Below are 1,296 nucleotides of genomic sequence, written 5' to 3'. Positions count from 1 at the left end.
TCCCACAGGACCACACTTCCCAACAGAACCACTTCTGATGCCAGGGCCCAACCCAGAACAGCCAGAGGTGAAAACTAGCCTGGCAAACGCAGGCCCTGGGCTCATCCCTAGCTCCACCCAAATTCAAACAAAAGTTAGAGCATCGGGGATGGGGCTAAGGCCAGAGAATCTTCCAGAATCTGGCTATGCTACCACAGAGGATAAGGTTTCCTTGAAGGTAACCAACCTGTCCTGTTCTGATTCCATGACCAGTCAGCTGCTGAGGGCACAGTGCCCCTGGGTGAGAAGGGCCTGGGTTGGGTGGACAGAAAGAATCATCTGCTGGATGGATGTGAGCCGCAAGCTGACAGCTACATATGACCTTGTGGGGACCTCTCTATGCAGCCCAGGGCCTTCCTTAGGTGATACGTGCCCAGCTAACATTGTCATATGCCTTAATATATGAAACTGCAAGGAAGGACTATGTGACAACTGTCTCAAGAGCCAAATAAGAGCCAGTTGGGTTGCCCGTGACACTCTTCTGCAACACCCTGAGTCTCTGAACTGTCAGTGGTAACCATGAATCGGGAGCACATGCCTGTCAGCCCAAGGAGACCATATTGAGAGTAATTTTGACTGTATGAGAACCTACAGTGATCACTGAAATAAGTTCAGCAGGAAACTGTGGTGTTACTAACTGAGAGTGATATTAGACACCAAGTAACATTCTTCTGCTTTAAACCTCCATTGCGTTGAGGTATAGCCTGAAAGTTGCCTCCTCTTTGAAGCAACCCAGAATCCCTTGGGCTGCTTTCTGCCTCACCATGTCCCTGTGGCCCCTTCTCTCCCTCAGGTAATGGTGTTGCTGGGTCTGCTTTCTCCACTAGACCCTGGCTCCTTCAAAAAGGTGTCCTGGGGGCCACAGGGCCAGGCACATGGTAGGTGCCCACAAAATGTCTGCTGTTGAACTGACGTGATGGGTTCTGATTTCCCAGGTTCTCTTCCTTACACCTGGGATCAGGCAGGCAAGACTCAGAGCCCTCGGAGGGCAGAGAACAGTCAGGATGAACCAGAGAGGGAGTGGCCTGTCCCCCTGCCCCCCACCCCCAGAGCTTACAGAGGAACGTGCACCACCGGGGCTGGCCAGCACCTCACGGAAGCTGGAGGCCAGGAGGTGTCTGGGGAGGGACACTGTGACCCCAGCTCCCAGCTTACAGGCCTGGGTGGAGATGGGTGTGTGGGTCACCACAGTGCTGCGAGTCCAGGTGGGGCAGGAGGGTGTGTGGGCACCAAGAGGGAGGACCTTAAAAGCCTCAG

Source organism: Sciurus vulgaris (genome assembly GCF_902686455.1).
Source record: "Sciurus vulgaris genome assembly, chromosome: 12".
Taxonomy (NCBI): domain Eukaryota; kingdom Metazoa; phylum Chordata; class Mammalia; order Rodentia; family Sciuridae; genus Sciurus; species Sciurus vulgaris.
This window is presented reverse-complemented; position numbering follows the sequence as displayed.